This window comes from Astatotilapia calliptera, chromosome 6 (assembly GCF_964374335.1).
Source record: "Astatotilapia calliptera chromosome 6, fAstCal68.1, whole genome shotgun sequence".
NCBI lineage: Eukaryota > Metazoa > Chordata > Actinopteri > Cichliformes > Cichlidae > Astatotilapia > Astatotilapia calliptera.
The window spans coordinates 35,644,216-35,664,785 of record NC_137427.1 but is presented as its reverse complement, the minus strand read 5'-3'; positions in this window follow the sequence as shown (position 1 = coordinate 35,664,785).

The window sequence follows — 20,570 nt, the reverse complement described above, 5'->3', positions numbered from 1 at the left end:
TATGCTTTTTCACCTTGAATTTCTTGCCCCGGTTGATACTGCCAACACTGAGTTCTACAGCAGTCTGAATTACCTGGTGTGTTGGAGGTGCGTTGTTGTGGCAATGGATGCAGTGCTTATTGCAAACTTTTGAAAACACTGTTTTCACTTGTGCTTTAAGTGGTCGATAATTCTAAAACAGTATCAAACATTCATCAGCACTTTCTACTATTAACGTTTTTAAGTGCTTGCAAACATATATGTCTAATCAGCCAAACACCTGACCACAACTCATTGCAAACCTGGTCAAGACAACCTGCTGAAGTTCAAAGTGATCAATGGGAGGAAAAAGATACCAGGCGGACTGGTCTGAGTAATTCAGGAACTGTTTTCCTTCAACCATCTCAAGAGTTTACAGAGAAGGGTCTGAAAAAGCGAAAATATCAGGTAAGCAGCAGTTCTCTAGTGAAAATGCCTTGTTGATGCCACAGGTCAGAGGAGAATGGCTGGACTGCTTTGAGCTGATAGGAAGGCGACAGTAATTCAACAAAGTAATTAACTTAACATTCAACTTTAAAGAACTGTATGTGCAATCCCTACTATTAAAATCAACATTAATATATTCCTTCCATGGGGACAAATTCATCCAAACACAAGCATCGGCTCCAGCTAATAAAATAGATTAAACTTTGGGTTTAGCGCACCTTTGTTCAGCTGAATTCATTACATCTCCACCATAAAGAGGCAAAAACCTGAAACTCGTTCCTCTTCTCAAGACTGTCAGTTTCTGCTGCTCTGTCCCTTCTGTTCTAATGACACTACACTGAGATCATTGGGTAGATAATTAAATGTGAGCCTCATTCATCCCCTTGGTGCTCTCCAGGCCCTGATGGTACATTTGTGTCTGCGTCTGGTCTTTGTCCATCTGTCTCTCTGGTTGTTCTTTCTTGCAGCAGGGGAGGGGATGACTCCTAGCTGTACAAGCCCCAACACACCTATGGCTTAAAACAGCTTCTCATGAGAGTGAAAGAGACAACACAAAATGACTAGACACTTAGTTTTTCTGTGCAGTTTAATGATTGTGAGAGGTATATGTACAGTTTTTGCCTCAAAAGCCGATCTCCACACGAAGAAAGAAGGGTTGCATTTCAGTACAGTTCAGAAGTTTCATTATTGAGCTTTTAACTAGTGTGCTGCACAGCAAGCTTATAGCTATTGTTAATTCCTGAACCTTGTCCTTTGTTGTGCTTTTACAGTCACAATGCAAAAATAACATTTACAACTTTCAATCACATAAAACCATCATAAACTATGAATACAAAACTACAAGAAATACACAGCGTAAAATACAGCATGAGACTGACAGACAGAGAATTTATAATGATTAATAATTAGAATGACTGCAGCTCTGATTTACCTTTAACCAACCTTTGACCTTTACTGTAAAGGTCTCTTACATAATCAATGTAATCATTGTGATTTTAATTGATGTCAAGGCTTCATGGAAAATGCTGATTTTCCAAATTTAAATCTACAACGTAGATGTGGTAGGTTGTTGTTCCTCTGGCTTAAAACACCTAGAAGACACGTTTCTGTTCAAATTTGGACAAAAACTGAGAACATCAGCAAAATGAAAGTTACATGAATATGTCATTAGCATTATAAATGTTACCTCTAGCTGTATTCCTCTATACTTGACCTTAAAAAGTTTGTTCCCCCTCCCTTGAATTAAGCCACAGGTTTGATCACAACTCTTCCATCATGTTCGACCTCGACAGATTTTTGCAGTGCTGTCCGGTTGCTTTGTGGTTGGAAAATTGATGTTTAAAATCAGCTCTATGAGTTTTTAGCCTTCAGATACAAGATATTTGCATTTGAATATGTGTTCCCAAAGGTCTGTGTCAGTGATTTGTGCGAGATGGGGAAACTGCAGTCCCATTCACAGTGGGCAGGAGCTTGGATAAGAGAATGATTTGCTAACATGAAGCACAGCTATTGTTGTTTGCTGCTCTGATAATATTTTACGGCAGATAATCATTTCTCCAACATCAAGAACACAGTTACTTAAATCATACATTGTTTTTGTTGTTGTTGTTGTTTTATATGAGTGAGATGGATTAGCATGCTGCTGTCCTTGTGACATCTTATAATTCTTGTTATCAGCTTCTATGTTCACACAGATAGATCAACAAGACACCCTCAGAACACTATGATGTTTGAATGGACACTTGTTTTAAATTTTGCCCACACACATACACCACGTGTACAGAAGCTTAAAGCCCAGCCAACTGCAGGCTCATCGACACCTACAGACTTGGCCTACCTGAAGCAGTGCACACGGAATGTGTGCATCAACACACACACACACACACACACACACACACACACACACACACACACACACACACACACACACACACACACACACGGTTAAATGGTGCTTTGCAGTAATGCTGGCAGGCCAAGTGTTGAGGTTGCTCTGTACTCAGCAGTACTGCATTTTTTTCCCCACTGCCAGCCAAAGCTCGACACTTCTGTCCTTAGGGGTGTGTGTGTGTGTGTGTGTGTGTGTGTGTGTGTGTGTGTGTGTGTGTGTGTGTGTGTGTGAGAGAGGGATACAGATAACTCTTGCCTTTGTCTCTGAACATCTGGCAACACACACTTTACAGTAAACACCTGCATGCTGACACATATTTTATTCATCATGTCACATATACAGGGTATCATAAAGGGAAAACACACATATGTTAATAGCTACATTAGTATGCACAATGCTTCTTTGTCCAATTTGGAGGAAATGGACGTGTTCCAAGGTCTGCTACTCGGCTGTGTAGCCCAGATTAGTGGCCTCTGACTGGGCTGCAATGGCAGAGAGAGCTGCCTCATCACCCAGGAGCTCCAGGGGAGCTGCAGGCCTCTGAGCTTCCCTAAAAAAACTCATCCTGTATAGGAGAGTGTCTGTCTTTCCACTGGCAAGTGAGGAGACTGATGCTCTTTTGTGCTTGTGATGATACTTTAATGGCCAATTATAACAAGTGCGCAGGGTTTTGGCCTGATTTGCTGAGACATCTTGGCGGGCACACAACTCCATGTTCACTGTGCATATCTATCGTCCTGTCTTTCTGCTCTGCTGTAAATCCTGAACTTGAACTGACGGCCTATATGCCGAAGCTCTGCCAGCATTCAGTACACACCAAGATCGTGGCAGCAGCTTTACTTTTGTAGCAAATCATATGAATTTATAAAGTAGAGTACGATATCGTCAGGGTTTAACAATTTATAAAGTCATTACGGGTCAGACAGCAACTTCTGTACTTAAAAAAATATTAACAATGTCTATAACTGTTTTTAAGACAGAAAAAAATTGTTCTATATAGATAAACTAGTTTGTCTTCAGATAGTTTTGCTGCTCTCAGAATTCAGACGGCACTGAGTAAACGCTCTCTCCAGCCCTTCAGTTCATTTTTAGCACAAATGAGCAGCAAACAGCTGGACTAAGCATGTGCATGCTGCAGGCACTTTCTTGATTGCACATTAGAGGATTCTGGTTGGGCATTTACTTCTTATTGCCATTTTGGACCAAATATATTGGTTTTGTCCATGTGGCTTTGTTCGCTGTTTACATACCCAAAGCCAGCATTTTTTTCCCTTGAGTGAAAAATACTGTGTAATTCCCACTCCCACTTTTTCATTGACCCTTTTTCTTTTTATTCTTTCTTCTTTTTCTTTTCTTTCTGCAGCTTCTCTCCAGTGGTTGTTGTTGTTTTTGTTGTTGTTTTTTAAATAACTGTCTGCTTTCCCCTATCCACAGAAATTAACTCTATTTATCTACTCTAACCTTTTACTCTCTTCGTTCTTTGCCTTCTCCTTCCCTGGACTCACAGTGCTGTAAATGAGCTGACAGAGAGAGCTCGAAGGAGAGGGACTAAGCTCCAAGCGCCAATCTGGTCTCAGCTCAAATGTCAACCAGTCTAAAACACACATGCACACACACACAAACAGAAACTTTTCCTCCCACCCTCTTCTACCTCCGTCCTGCCTGTCTATTCTTTTTTCATATTCTCTCCCCTCCCCACACTCCTCCTCTTTTTTAAGCTCTCCCTCTCCCACCCCTGCTATTCTGTCTCTCTTGACATTTAACAGTCTGCACTCATCTGCTCTCTAATTTCTTGTCATCTCCTGCAATCTAGCTATCTAAAGGGAGGTTAAGGATGAGCGTTAAAATAGACAGGACGGGGTCGAGACAAGTGATGCTGACATTTGCTGGCGTGTTCAGAGCTGCTTCGGCGGGTGTAAATGGAGCTGATGATTTGACGCAGCTGAGCGATCATTATGGGACCAACAAGTCTTCCAGCTGAATGATGGCATAGGGAGATATTAACGTGATTCCACTTTTTAGGAGTGAGAAAGTGTAGGTATGGTGATGACACAAATAACCAACGCTAAACACATGTTAGAAAGCTCCATTTTGGAGGTTACCACTATGCAAAGGAGGACAGTTCCATGGGGTTAAACTTTGATGACAAAGGCTTTTATAAACACAGATTGGAGCTCTGAATTCTTCCAGATATCTAGATCCCTGGAGCACTGGACATTAAATGGTCCTTAATGGAGCTGCCTGCTCCCCATAGTGTTGTCCTAGTGGACCCCTGTGAGAACGGGGCAGTTAAGTTTCTCTTCACACTCTAACCAGGCACCTGTATCGCCAAAAGTATTCCCAGTAGAACACTTCTGTGTTGTACAATATCCCAGTTTGATTCTCCCAAAATGTTGTGTAGTTCATGTCTGAAAGACATGCAAAATATTAATGGGCATGTCAAGTCTGTGTGAGGCTGACAAAGAAAGTCCAAAAAGGTTAAAGCCATCAGAAACCTCCACTCTGTTTCAGCAACTCAGATACTCACAGTCAGCATAAATCATTTTGCCTTACTCTGGAGCTGTTAAGATTGTTAAGGCCTAAAGGCCTAAAGATCAATCAGCATCCTCCTAGCAACATCTGGTCGCTAAATGTGTGTTCCCCAACCAGTTGGTAAGTGGTTGCAGGAAGTTGCCTGATATCTCTAGGTGAAAATGGTCACTGCACTAAAAACCTTTTTGTAGTTTGCATGAAAGACTTGTCTGAAAACATTTGCTAATTAACCACCGAGTGGTAGTGAAACTTTCGAAGTAAAGTCTTAAATAATCAGGCTCTATCATATCTTCAAGATGTCATACCACCATATTATTCTAATACAGAACATCACACTCAGGCACGCTCAGCAAAAATGGAGGCAGACGCTTCAGCTGTCAGGCCTCTCTCCTGTGTAATGCTAATGTTGTTGACTAATTGTTTTTGTGAAAACTATGATGATAACTAAAAAAAACTAATGCATGAGGACAAGAACTATGATGAAATGTACTGATACCTTCATCAAAGAAAAATAACCAGATGAAAATGTTTCCACTTCCTGTTAAAAGGGAGTTTTTTCCTTTCCACGATCACAAAGTCCTTCTTGTTGGGGTTTTCTTCCAAATACGGTATGGTTTCCCTCACAGTGTAAATCACCTTAAGGTGACTGTTTAGTGATTTGGCGCTCTATAAATAAACCTGAATTGAGTTGATTTAAAAATGAAGCCTTACTGCTGAAACCAACATGTTGCAAAAGGCAGCTTTAGCTCTTACTGCTTACTGAGTACCTGCTGAGTGTTTGCAGACAAGTCAGCATCTTCCATACAAACTGCTGCAATAAGCTAGCAACCAAAGCAATTAAAAGTTGGGTTTTACCTCAGCACTGCAAACCTTCCATCAGCATTCTGAACCTCCAACTGGTTCGGGAATCCTAATTTTTCCATAGCAACTGGTGACAGCCAGGCAGTCGCCAACCAGTCTTCACAGACAAGTTTGTTTAAATCACTGTTTAATAGGTCAGCTTCATCTCAGTCATGAGGAGGGGCGAACATTTCCAGGGTTTAAATACAGAACTTCTAGGATACTAATGTGTTTTGTGTATTCAATAAAATAAGTGGGCCAGATCTACACATAAGTCTAAAAATCTAAGACCATTTAAATGTTCTGCTCCTCTCTTAAAAATACAATGACTTAAAAAATCAATAGTTGATCTCACTTGGCTGAAATATATGTAGTGATAATAATAAATGCACATTTTGTAGTGAAGCATATTGTGGAGGCATTTTTGTCTGTGACTTTTCACATTTCTTCTTTTTTTTAACACAACGTATTCCAAACATTACATTGTGCATTTACAGGACTTGGTCTAAAACACCCATGTGACTATGTTTACATTCAGCAATGTGCTTTTACAGCGAGTTTTAAGTGCGGTGGCATTGTGGAGCAGGGTGCTTCTTGGGGTGGGCATCGGTGCTGTGCGATGGGGGGATGGAGGCCCTCTAGGCAGGCCAGCTCATGTGGACGTGCCATCTGGTGCCCCTGGCAAACAAGGGCAACAGCATGACCTGGACTGTACAGACGGACATATTAAGCATGGAAAGCTCAACACACAGAACAAACACAGTGATCAGCGGTTTTTAGAGTGGTAAAAATCATATTAACAATGACTTAGTTTTGATTTTCATCATGTGTGTCGTTCTACAATTCTTTCTAACAAACAGATTTGTAAAAAATATTTCACCAAACTTCACCACTGACAACCAAAGAGTCTCGAATGGACTGGGTAGTTTAGCACAGCAACACCTCTTGACTTCTTCAGTGGTGGTTCACTCAAAGCATCCATTAGTAGCTGCCTCTCAAGTGACCAAACTGTGATAGTGAAAAGTGTGTGTATATGTGTGTTTGTCTGAGAGTCAGAAAGAAGAGCGATAGAGTGTGAATTGATCAAGGACCTCGATGTGTACGTGTGTGTGTTTGAATCAGGGGCACTCCTTCAAGGCTGGTGGCTGTTAGGTGCGCAGCAGCGTGCCCAGCGGTGTGACATCATTACCCTGTCGAGCATGATGGACAGGCTGGCCTCTGTGTTTGTGTTTTCCCCTCTACCAGAGTGCTGATTGAAAGCCTGTTTCACACATCTCTGACTTTTGAGCTCCAGCGCTCCACTGACCCCTGCTGATCAGTGCCAGTAACGTCGCAAAGCTGTGCCGCCCCCTCAGAATTCATCACTTATACACAATGTCTGATAGTATTCCCCGATATTATCTTCACCACTGCCTATATTAAATAAATAAAATGTTATTTTATATATTTAAATAATAGTTTTAAGTTAGTTTGCTTAAATTTATATATCTCCTGCCATCACTTCTACATCCAAAGACATCCAAAGCTACAGGGATCAGCTGAACTTGTGCCATTCAAGTGTGCAACTCGGAGACAAAAGAAGTTTTGACAATTTGAAGGATTTCATTCCCTCAAAATTGGATAATATTATGCCAGTAGGGAAGTCTGTGGGCACCTCTTTGACATTCATTTGTTCTCTCAGTGTGATGTGGGTGGAAAGGAGGGAAATGGTTTCAACTATCATCAGAGAACTTTTCCCCCTGCATGATGTGCTCTCTTGCTGCTATTTACAGAAGTCTTTCATTTGGGCAAAGAGGGAAAAGTGTGTCACAAATTGTAGAAAATTGGAGCTCTTTTCCTCTGCAGCCCCATTGTTAAAAACAATTTTGGCTAAAAATGTGCTTTACATGCAACACTTGCATGCTGCAAATTAAGCCACGGGCTAAACCTACTCACACGTTTAGTGACTGTGAGGCTGTCTAAAAAAGGGGCTCATTTTTCAATATTTCTTCCAACAGGTGTTCAAAAACCTCTTCCTCCTCAAAAGGAAGCCACGTATAGTACAGTCTGCAGGAAACTTACAACCACTACTGCTACCAGTACTGCTAATAATAATAATGATAATGATCCAATAAAGTGTATATAGTATTTAGTTCTGCAAAATCTCACCACAGTCTTTTACACAGAGCACAGAAGTAGTCTGTTGGGGGGTTTCCCATAATGCACTGAGTATTTCTTCTTCACTATTCTCTTCTCCCTCACTATGTGTTTATACACCACTATGCATTTAATTATTATTTATTATATTTCTATGGCTCTTTTCCACAGTGTCTGTTGTCCTGTCTTCCTCCCCTCCCTGAGCCTGTTTCTGACAGACGTTTTTTTTGTTTTGTTAGAAAGGAGTTTTTCCTTCCCACTGTCACCAGCTGCTTGCTTGCAGGAAGTTGTTTGATTGCTCAGGTTTTCTCCTTACAATATAAGATGCCTCAAGACAGCTGTTGTTGTGATTTGTGACTGAATTGAATAAGTGGCCGACCAATATTATGTGTTAACATGTAACAGCACCTGTCAGGCTGTAATAACCATGTCAGGGGAGCTATTAGATGTCACCTGATCACATCCTGCAGGGATGATAGCCTGATCTGTGCCTTCTTTTCCATTTGCCAGTCAAATAAACAAACAAACCGAGAAATAAGATGAGCAAAAACCCAACTTGTCACCAGACTATAATCACTGGTTTCTATATGACGTGAAACAGTATAAAAATACTGATGACAGGAAGTTCAGTTCCACTGATCTTTCAGAGACGGTCGGTTCACATTAATAAACCTCCACCCTTATGTCAGCACACTGGTAAGTGAAAACAATTACAGCTGAGCAAAGCAAAGCTGTAATTGCACTGAAAAAAATAATAATGCCAGGTTGTGCTCGACTTTTGTCAATGCTGCTGGCCAACTTTGATGTGCAGCACAGACATCACCTATAGGCCAGCTTCCATTACATTTTGCTAATGTACCGCTTCATTATTTTTTACAGTTCCATTGTAATGAGCATTAAATTGTACTGAAAGAAGACACTTATTCACTTGTTGGAGAGTCAATCAGGCTTAATTTACTTTTGCACATCTATGTACACATTGGGGTTTTTTTCACTGTTAAATAAACCAATTTGATTTAGCTGTACCTGACTCTTTATTCCTTTGAAATTTACATCAGGAATGGCAAGAGCCATGGTCATTCTTAACACAAAAGCCCATTTCATACATTAATCAGGTGGCACTGAAGCTTTAGGGCCAAACACGTCCCAGGTCATTTACTTCTATAAAAGTGTAAAAGATTATCTTAGATTGGCCTGAGTGACATTAAACATGTATGACAACACAGCTCATCATTAAGCTGCACTTCTTGGTGGTAGATAAGTATCCAATGATGCTACAAAGCCTGGCAACCCCCCCCCCCCCCCCCCTCAGCTGAGTTCAATGTCTATAAACAAAGGTCTGAAGATGTGCAGGCTTTTGGCCAGCGTCTAAAGAGACTTTAATGGGAGGGAAAGAGGAGAAAATGTTCTCTCTGTCACTGTGTGGGTATATCTGAATGACTTTAATTTACTAGATTATACAAGCAGACAGTGGTACATATGCATAAGTTATCCAATAACCCTTTTTGTCTTCCTTAAAAAGGTTTATGAGATGCTGAAATGTCATTCCCATTTTCATCTCTAATTAAATGAATTATTTTAATGCACTTTTTATTGAACTTCTAAAAAACTCTGCCTCGCTCTACACTGGCACACAGTTTCAAAAATGGGTTTTAAAAGTGTTTAATGCTTTATGAAACCTGATTCACAACTGTATTTGAATGCATTGTTTTTAAACTCCACTGCGTTTTTTGTGTATTGTGTCTTTCTGCTGCTTCATTATCTGTCGCTGCTTGGTCTGCACAGTAATTTGATTTTTGAACACTGTTTTAGGAACCTTTATCACTGGCTTCTTGCCTTTAAGGCTTTTTTCTGCACAGTTGTATCTGTTCTGATCTGCGTCAACCTCAAGCTGCTCCGTTGGTCCCGTAGTCGCTCTGCACCAGTGTTTTGTTCTCATTTTGTTTTCTGTTTGTTTCATGCTCTCTTTGATTGCACTCTCAAAACCAATTTCCTCATCCCTGCCCCTACAGAAATACGTGCTTAACTGTGTTTGACAGCAAAAGACCAGTTTTTGTTTCTGCTTCATCGTTTTTGCTTTAAGAGTCAATTTTGAGTGATTGTGCAAACTGACCCTTAATAAATGCCTGATAGGTTATTAATGGACTGCTCGGTTAGTAGATGGCACAGTGATGTTTACACCCACTTCTGAAAAAAATAAAATAAAATGAGATTACATAATTGTGTTTCTCTGCTAAGAGCAAGAAACTCATTAGCCTCCCTCACTTCATCTTTTTACTTCATCTTCTTCTTGTCACTTCAATTTTCTGTCTCCATTTTCTCGCTTTCTCTGTTCTTGATCTCTTTCAGCTCCTTGTTATTCCCACTCCTTATCTGCATCTGTACAAACCATCAGCTGCTCTAACAAGTATTCAAATCACCCAAACACATCACATTGAGTCAGACGTGCTTGTGTGGGGCTGCTGTTCTGTACTGATGCAAAGTGGAAAACTTAAGACCTAATTAGATATTGTTCTTTTTTTTTTCATCAATGTTGCTCCTCTGCCTGATCAAGAGCAGCGTTTATTGCCTTTCCATTGAAAAACAGATTTGTTCCGGTGCCTAAAAGGTGGCAGAAGTTGGATCTGCTGATGTCCATGGCTGTTACGTGGGCTCATTCTTACTCTACACATGAGCTGGCACGATAAGAAAAGACATTTTAGAAGATCTCCAGAGCAAGCCACCTCCCTGACCATACATGCACTGCCTGTGTCCTTAAACCCACTTATTCCTCTGTTGAAGTCTCAACTAGCCCTGTTAAAAACACGTAGCCCACATTGTTTTACTTAATTTACATCAGCACGGGCACTGCACTTCATTTTAATTGAATGCATGTAATATCTGACTCGTGTAGTGGAGTGGAGTATTTCTAAATGACCCATCAATCAATTAGCTTATCCAGCCAGGATGTGGTGGGGCTCAAGCTCCAGCTGTCACCAAGGTGAGTGGATCACACATATAGGACCAACACGGAGACGCAGTAAGCATCTACAACCAAAAGCTTTATCACATATGTTTTTGGCATTGGAAAAAGGCCACACAGGCACAGCGAGATCAGTAACATCAGTTCTATTTTGATCATTTTGATTTCATTTTTAATATGAAAACCTTCAAATTTCTAAATATAAATAATACTGATTAACCATCAAGCCTTAAGCCAATTCTGATTGTCTTTCTTTCCTGTGACTTTTGGGATCACATCTGGTCTCAAATCACGGCGATGAACCCAATCCCCTCAGATGGTATATGACATGCTGAGCAGTTTAGTATTTCAGTATGGCACTGACAGTCCTCATTCTACAAATCACAGCTGTCAGTAGCACCTCTATTTCCCCTGGTGTGTGCGCTTAGGTGCTTTACTTATACAAGCCTACGTCTGTGTCTGCTGCGCTCCCCGGCACTCCATCATCCCCCTCCACTCACTCTGAATCAGCCTCTGTCTGCGTGTCACAGAGATGAAATTAGGGCCATTTCCGCACTGGTTGCAATAGCCAGACCCATGTGGAAACTGTTGCCATGGTGACAAGCATATTAAAAATAACAAAAATAAAAACCTGCAAACATTAATAAAACCTATATTAAGGATTTGAACTTTAGAACAAAATCACTCAAGATTTGACTTATTAAGAAAAGAGTATATTTGACTTTGGTTCAGGAGAAGTCAGGTAGCATTACTGTTAAAAAGTACTAAAGACGCTCTTCAAGTTTCTGCACATCTGTCTCATGGACTGTTGGTGGTCTTGCCCCACAGCAACCATATATTTCAAAGCTGTTTAAACCCAAAGTATTAAAGTTTTTGAGTTTTTGATGTATGTGGGGGAAGGTGATGCTGACAGAGACAGACAGGTTCTCATCCATCATTATGTCCAGAATAATACCAGAACACTGAAGAGCAGCGGATGGACTCTTTATGAGGCAAAAATATAGGGATATTTTGCAGGAAGGTCAGGGTCAGCAAACACTGAGTGCCTCCCACTGTCTTGGAGGAGGTCCTAAATCTGAAGGACAATGTTGGCTGACAATGTTGGAGGGTAGGGGTTCAAGGTAAGTGTCAAAGAGGGAGTCAAGACAAAAGATTTGAAATAGTTTCTAAGTAACAATAATGGATTGAGTTTATATAGCGCTTTTTAAGGCACCCAAAGCGCTTTACAATGCCACTATTCATTCACTCTCACATTCACACACTGGTGGAGGCAAGCTACAGTTGCAGCCACAGCTGCCCTGGGGAAGACTGACAGAAGCGAGGCTGCCATATCGCGCCATCGGCACCTCTGGCCAACACCAGAGTGGGGTAAAGCGTCTTGCCCAAGGACACAACGACCAGGACAGAGAGCATCGACCCGGGAATCGAACCAGCGACCTTCCGGTTACAGATGCGGTTCCCAACCCCCAGAGCCACGGTCGCCCGCAAAATGTAACAGAAACACCAAGAAACATTGATGGAAGAAAAAGAGAGCCTTAACACATACATAGCTGTGGTACAATGTCTACCCCCCAAGATGAGCCCGATCTGATATCGCGGTGGTGCTGTTCTCGCATCATTGTAATAATGATGGTCAGCCTCATAAGTCTTTACTTGTGATGGTTTAGAAGATCCTGCAATACAGATCCCTGTTCAAAATTAAACTGAGTGGAGATGGCTTCTAAAAAAATGTCTGGGCGATAAGCTTCATTTCTTCAAGCCCCTCCTGTTTCTTGTCCTTTTGGAGAACCTGCACTGCAGGCATTTCAGTCATTTGAGCAACACTAATAAACAAATAAAAAGTGAAGCAGCAATGATTTCAATAAGCAATGCCACCACTGTCATGCTTACAGCAAAAAATATCAAAGGAAAGCATCATCGAGACATGCAACCAAAGACAGCCTGCAGTTTCTTATATACAATGACACTTTGCTAGGCAACACAGTGTTGCTGATGAGTTTATCCATCAGGGACTTTCTGTTTACTCACCTGCCTTGAGGCACATTTCCTCTCCTCATTCATTCTCAGTGCAAAATAAAACCATTCAGCCTCTCCCCATCCCTTATCACTTCACGCAGTTTGAGAAAACTTTTAAATAGTGTGCTGTGCAGCCACAACAGTGACACCTATTAACCTACAGGGCAGCAATGAAATGGAAAATCATTTACTTACATCATTTGAGTTTCAATATAGTCTTTCTCATAAACAAGATTAGCATAGTAAAGATTATACACAGTTCAGAATTAATAACGAATAATTAGTGTTTTCCTCTCTCATAATAGGTTAGAGGAATAGAAACAACTAATATGTGTACATGCTACGGTGCTGCTTGATCTGTCCATGCTTTTGGTATGTTGTCCTCAATCATATTGAGAAAAGTAAAATAAAATATGTTTATCTGCTAAAAATGGCAATTTTTTGCCCACTGCTAGGCAACATGGTGATGTAAAAAAAACTGATATGGAGAATAACACTAAGGGGGGGATTTAGGTGTATCTGGATGTTATACTTCTCAGACAGTGTAATGTGTTGTTGATGATGTTTAGCAGAGCTTCTACTCTCCCTTTATGTTTATTTAGCCAATCAGTGGATGATCTTCTAGTTTACTGAACAGCAACAGAGCATCAAGTGTGTCAAACAGGCGCACATTTGGAGACTCCCAGTGCTGGAGAACAACAGAGTCCACAGACCAGGTGCAACTGTGACCTTTTATACACAGAAAATTTGTTTATAAGACCCAAGCTCGGTTGACACTGAGTACTTTTGATTTGATGATAAAAGTTGCATTTTTCAACAGAATAACGTATACTGGCGTTTCTTTTCCTAGCAGATTATGTTTGATGTCCCTTGATGTTTAACTAGCTGATGGCAGCAACTGTCCATTTAATGTCTGGGAGATGGTGCAAGTAATTCTGGTATAGGGCAAATCAAATATAGAGAGACTATATTGCCAAGACTGTGCAGTCAATGATCCGAATCATTGAACTCAGGTGTTCAAATGTCTTCCACGGCCACAGGTGTATAAAATCAAGCGTGGTACCGTGATAGGATGCTACCTGTGCAGAAAGTCCAGTCCTGAAATAGATATTCCACAGTCAGCTGTTAGTGGTATTGCAACAAACTGGAAGTGATTGGGAACAACAGCAACGACAACAGCAACGCATCCACAAAGTGGTAGATGACATAAAATTACCGAGGGGAGTTAGTGAATGCTGAGGCACATAGTGGGCAGAGATCACCAGCTTTCTGCAGAGTCAATCGCTGCAGACCTCCAAACTTCATGTTGCCTTTAGATTAGCTAAAGAACAGTGTGTAGAGAGGTGAATGGTATTGGTTTCCATGGCTGAGCAGGTGCATTCAAGCTCTACATCACTATATCAAAGTTCAATGAAAAGGGCTGGATGCAGTGGTGTAAAGCGTGCTGCCCTATACTCCAGAGCAGTGAACATGTGTTCTTTTAAATAAAAGTCCACTTCTCCATCTTACAACTCTGGTTTTGGTGGTTGCTAGAACAATACTTGTCTGACTGCACTCTGCCAAGTGTAATGTTTGGTGTTGGGGGGATTATGGTGTGGGGTTGTGGGGGAGCTGTGGTTGATTCCTTAGTTTCAGTTCAAGGAACAGGACATTTTGGAAAAGTTTCATGTTCCCAACTTTGTGGGACCAGTTTGGAGATGGCCCCTTCCTGTTCTAGTATGACTACACAGCAGTGTACAAGTAAGATCCATAAAGACGGATGGGTGGATGGATTTGGTGTGGAAGAACTTGACTGGCCTGCAGAGTCCTGACCTTAACCCGATAGAGCACATTTGGGATGAATTAGAGCAGAAGCGAGCCAGGGCTTCTCGTCCAGCATCATTGCCTGACCTCATGAATGCGCTTCTGGAAGAATTGTCAAAAATTCCCATAAACACTCCTAAACCTTGAGGAAAGCCTTTGCAGAAGAGTTGAAGCTGTTAAAGCTGCAAAGGCGGGGCCAACATCATATTAAACCCTATTGATTAAGAATGGGATGTTACTCAAGTCCATATGGGTGTGAAGGAAGACGCATTAAAAAATACACGTCACTATTACGCCATCCTCATAGACAGATTCCAGAAACTTCCAGGCCTTAGTTGGGATTAGTTTTTTATTTCTGATCCATAACTTCTTGCTGATATAAAGCTTGACAAAAGATAACCATCACATACTAAAACAGAGCAATGGACTGCAAAGTTAAGTGATTTACCACCATGAGGCAAATAAAGGGTCCAATATTTTATCAGCCTCTTTTTATAAGAGCCCACTCATCATCCAAATCATCATTCATCACATTAAACTTTAATCATTTCAGAGGAGTCAATTCTTTCATGAAGATTTATGACGTTTAAATTGTAACAACAGGCTCCGATGTGCCATTTTTTGATTTTAAGCATGCATTAGAGATACTACCACGATGATTTCTGTTGTGTACAAGTTTCACTTAAGGGAACAGGAACTGTCAACAATCTGAATGTAAGAAGGAATTTTGTTGTGCTGAGACTAACTGATGGCCGTGCTGTTTTTAAATCCTGCTGGGACTCTTTTTGTTTTCAGGTTTTTTTTTTAGATTTCCAAGAAAACTGCTCATCAAAGCACTCAAAATCTTCCCTTTCTCCTCACTCTCTCCCCTCCTCCTCACAGAAGCCGAGGAGATTTAAGCGAGGTAAACTGAATGAAATGTGATGTGTGCTCACAGAATATTTATCATGCATCTCCGTCTCTCTGTCAAATACATTTATCTCTTCCTCTTCTAGGTGCGCTCACTCAGTCACCCTCCAGATTCTGAAGTACCTCAACACCTAAAAGATGCGACAGTCACCAAGCACGAATGCACACAGACACACACACACAGTCATGGGCATCATGCAGAGTTAACAGGCCCATTAATGCTGAATGGCAGCTCCACATTGAGCCATGTACAAGTCCTTTCCATCTTTGAAAACAGAGCTTTATGAGCTCTGTCATGAAACTAGATGGGATATTTCAGGGCCCAGGCCATTAAATGCAGTCAACAGTGTGTCGCACACACAAACAAATACATACACATGCAGGGACACACACTCCACCCACGCAAACACAATGCCTTATTACACCTGTACCCCCTTTGTTTTTCTTGATCCTGCATAATAAGCTGCAAAACAACAGATCCATGTACAGCTGCAGGTCACCTTGGAAACAGCTACCAAATGATTCTTTCGGCATTATAAAAATAAATAAATTAAAAAATCATGCACATAAGCATCTGCAAGGTTGCTTGGAGTCCATTTATCAGCCCCCTCATGGTAGGAATGCCGATTCTTTTTTCAGTTTTTTAAAACCACATTTTCTTTTCATTCTAGACGCAGGATGAAATCCCCGGCTAACACCACATGGGGATCTGAGCATCCATGGCAGGCCAACCACTGAGACCGACTGTGAATATCAGAGTGAGAGACAGAGACAGGAAAACCAACAGTGTGTTGGTGGCGGCAGAATCTGCTTGCTTTGGCCCTAGCTGCATTTCCATATCTACTCTACTTTAGCACTTTCTTTCTGTTAGGCTATCTGTACTGTCTGCCCTTCTCTTTGTAGCATACCAAGTGCTTTTAGTTGCAAATCACACACTTTAACTATACATTCACACAGTGCTGCAACCGCTTTATCTACATCACATCCATGGCCTATTTACAATCACCAATTAACCTAAAATGGACATCTCTAGACAGAGGAAACAAACGTAGGCCGAGGAGAACGTGCAAAATCCAAACAGAAAGGCCTCAGCTGGGATTTGAACCAGGAGTCTTCTTACTGTGAGACAATTGTAATAACCATGCATTACTGTGCGCTCTTTTTTGCATCAAGTTACCATCTCTCAGGCACCCTGGGACTTCTGTATGACCTCTGTATGCGCACCATATAAGATCTCTTTGTTTCACTCTTCCAGTGTTTGGAGATTTGACCCTTCTAAGAGCAGAAGACCCCTGTCTCTGCAGGAGCCTGGGCAAATGTGTTGAGATCACAAAATTAAAAATTCCCTTGAACTCTGTCACCACTTTTGGATTGAACAGTTTTAGTTTCAGATTCTTATTAAATCCATAGTTTCTATTGATTTGACCCACACTAGTGGCTCAAAAATCACCTGAATGGATAACTAAGCCATCTATCCAGGTTAATGTAAAATAAAAAAGCCTGAGGTTGTAAAAGTAGAAATCACCTGTACAAGATTATACATTTTTAATTGTATCCATTTTGGTGTTTTTTTAGTCACTTCAAGCTAAAAAAAAAGAAGAAGAAGAAGAAGAAGAAAAAAAAGCTATTTTAAAAAAGCTATTCAAGGATTTTTATTTTGTTATTTTTTTACTGCTTTAAAAAATCATTAAAATTGGCAGCACAGTCGTTAGCACTGTTGCCTCACAGCAAGAAGGTCCTGAGATCACTTCCACCGCCAGGCCGAGGCCTTTCTGTGTAGAGTTTGCATGTTCTCTCTGGCTTCCTCCAGCGTTAGAAAGACATGGAGTTAGAAGGAAAAGGTTGGTTGGAAACTCTAAATTGCCCGTGGGTGTGAATGGTTGTCTTTGTCTATGCGTTAGCCCTGTGACAGACTGGCGAACTGTCCAGGGTGTACCCTGCCTCTCACCCTAAAACAGCTCAGATATACCTGGGACAACCAGCACAAAAAACAGTACATATGTGGTTACCATTTGAAGTATTCTGATGACTTTTATTGCAAAGTTCTTTTCTTCTCCCCAGCTTTTCCAATGAGTGCATTTCAGAGCTCCTAGCATCAGTCCTCTTTATTCTCTGACTCTTTGGCTCCGTCTTGTAGTTATTTGACATTTTATTGTCATTTCTATCAGACACCACGGTGGTGCCCTTTAAAAGGACAGAGACAAATCACTGCATCCATCAGTGCAGCGATTTCATGCCACTTGAGCTTGGCATCTTTGCTCTCACCAGCCAATCCAAGCGAATAAAAAGGTGGCCAGATAGCATCACAAGAGATATAATAGCAGCAGAACAGTGAGTGCCCCAGTGCTAAGGCACAGATTTTGTGCTTCAAGGATGGAAATGAAAAAGCTCAATCAGGCTGAATTGTATGCATATCTGTGACATCATACACCTGAAAACTATTCAGAATTTAACTTAATCTGCATCTAAGAAAGATACTGACATGTCAATTGTCATTGACAAATTTTCTCCTCCTACCTAATCCTACTCTCCTCTCATTCTTCCATATATGCAGTGAAATAACACAATATATTTTAGATAAATTATTTGGCTTGAAGTGAAAATTGGTAAATTGGGAGGCCTCTCTTGCCAGTAAATTGACTATTTTCTCATATTCTTATTACCTAAAATCATATTAAACGCAAATAAGCACAATAAAAATGATCTGGTTCATGATCTGCAGTGTCACTTTTTGTTTCTCTGAGTTTGTGTCTATAATGGTCTTTACTGATTTGAAAAACATCTCGACCTCCATGCGTTTTTTTCCTGAAGTCTGCTGCCACCATGTGGCAAACACAGAGCAACACTCAGTCTTTACATTTTGAAAACACATCCACTACAGATGTCGAAGAGGACCAAGAAAAGATTTCTATTATGCCACAGTATGGTCATCTCAGGCACACAGTTCTGGCTTAAAGGAAGGATGGTTTTAAAGAAAAGGAGAGGATAAACTAATTGACTTTACCAAAGCCCACCCTAAGGTAAAAGAGTTATTTGGAACTATGAATCATGCAAAGCTTCTAGAGTTGGTGCCTGTGACTGACTGGTTTTTTCGACAGCAGGACTTACAGCTTCACATTTTCAACATATGTCCACACTTCAGGAAGCAGAGGGAAGGGTGAGGCAGAAAGGATTTTCCCAAAATTGAAAATTGTGGAAGTGGAGGCAGACAGAGCTGTCAGCAGATGATGTGGAGGAAGGTGGTGGAAGCTCAGAGGAAGACATACCAGCTTCTGAGAAGCCATGGACAATGTGATGGCACCTGCCATCTGATTCCAGTATGGATAGAAAAATAGGAAAAACAATGTAATTTAGGCCTCTGAAGTTTTGCATAAGAAAAGAAATGTCAGAGCACACAAACCAGAGCATACTGCTCATCTCTGAAGGCAGCATTAAAACTGAAAACATTCTGGAGCATATATGTTCACACCATGACTCAGATAACCAAGATATCCCAGTTATACCCAAATCATTCTTCAAGATTATGTAGTCCATTAAGGCAACAAATGATCATGATGTCCCTAATAAGGTAGAAAAAATAAAGCCTTCTGTCAGCTATGTAAAGAGTGGTCAAGAGTGGAGCCACAAGGAATAATTCCACCAGGAGTAGACACAGTCGGAACACACAGCAAAACGATGACTCAAAGGACAAGGGGGCATGAAGGCAGTAAATATAAATGATAATAAGGCTAGGGGAAACAGATCAGGTATAACAAGACAAAGGAATATAAGGCACAGGTGAGAAAAAACTACCAATGTAAAACAGGAAGTATCTAAATGGAGATGACAAATTAAAACATACAAACCTGACACAGCGGGGCACAGAGGGAAACTAGGACAAACAACAACAGACTATACAAACATGCCAAACAAGAATAAACAATGAACATTAAAGATTAACAAAGGCTCTTTAATTATTGCACTTGTCACTCAGTTATTTCTCAGAGCTCACGTCTCCTGCCAAGTTCATTGTTATAGCATTGTCAGCTGGGAAACAAAATAATTTCACATGTAAATACAGTGAAACACATGCATGGTGTTTGTGAGAGCATCGGCTGCACCACAGCAGACGCTCCAGCTGTGGGGAAAAGTTCAAACCACAGTTCACCTGCTGGAGAAATGTTTAATAGATGCATCAGTGGAAAACTTGACAGAAGCTAAACTTCCCCTGTTGAGTTTGCAGCTGAGGTAGACTGATAAAATGTCAGTGCCTCTGTGGCTTTCTTTGATATACTAATATTGTTGATATGGTTCGATCTGCTACGGCAAAGTCTGCGACTAGTGATGTTTTTATTCTCTGATGGGTTAAGCATTTGATTTTCTTCTGCAAATCCCCGTCCTTTCTATTTGCACCTTTGTCAGATTGAAGTCAATGCTTTCATCTCTTTGTCATGTTTCTCTGTGAACACTGTGTATTTAGCTCTTAGCCAACAATCAACCACAATAATAAAAGCACCGGCAGATGAAGTGAATACTTCTGATCATCTTTTGAAGGACATAGTTCTGCGGGGGAACCCCTAACATTCATGTGGATGGTAGTTTAACAGGCACTGCCTACCTCAGCAATGCAGCCAAACAGCACACCTTTATGGGACATTCCACAGTCACAGGAGAGTGCACCCTACCAGGAAAACAAAGGCTAAAATCCAAGGATGTCATCTCATCTATCCAGCCTAACCACTATATACTCTGTATATCTTCTAATGTGCATTTTAGGACATGTTACCAACTTTTAGATCATACTGTCAGGGAGCTGGGTCCGTGACTCAGCATTTACAGTTAGGTTGTATTTTTGATTTCTTATGTTATATAGAAAGAATTTGAAGTTCTGGTGTTATTATTAGTTAGGGACTAGTTGAGTTTTAGTTTAGTCAGTGTTACCATCCATGCTCCCTGGTTTATTTGTCATGTTTCCTGTCCAGTCTGTCATGTGTTTCATGTGTGTGTGTGTCCATGTTGTCAAGCTTGTGTGTCATG